Source organism: Hoplias malabaricus, chromosome 3 (assembly GCF_029633855.1).
Source record: "Hoplias malabaricus isolate fHopMal1 chromosome 3, fHopMal1.hap1, whole genome shotgun sequence".
In the NCBI taxonomy this organism is placed as follows: Eukaryota; Metazoa; Chordata; class Actinopteri; order Characiformes; family Erythrinidae; genus Hoplias; species Hoplias malabaricus.
Genome location: NC_089802.1, coordinates 11,868,113 through 11,868,471, shown reverse-complemented (window position 1 = coordinate 11,868,471; position 359 = coordinate 11,868,113).

Sequence of the window (359 nt, the reverse complement as noted above, 5' to 3'; positions counted from 1 at the left end):
TTTGTATGAGATTAAATAACCATTTTCAAAAATTGCTGTGGGTTTTATTTATTTATTTAAATCAGTTTTCATGTGTTTTGAAGTACTGCTCTGAGGCAAGCTCCTGTTAAAACCCACCAAAAAAGGATTGAAACGAAAGGCTTGATAAGAATCAAGGCTGAATGAGTTTAGAGTTTTGTAGTGGATAAGAAGGAAGTTGTTGCGGTGGGGGACTGGCAGTGATGGAAGAAGAAAATGAAAAATAGAGGCTCTGTCCCTTAGGAAGCCTGCATAAGTGTAGGAGTGTGCTCCATGCAGCTGCTTTCCAGCTCTGCGCCTGCTGAGGTTGAAGGTCAAGGAATAAAGTTGAAAATATCCCT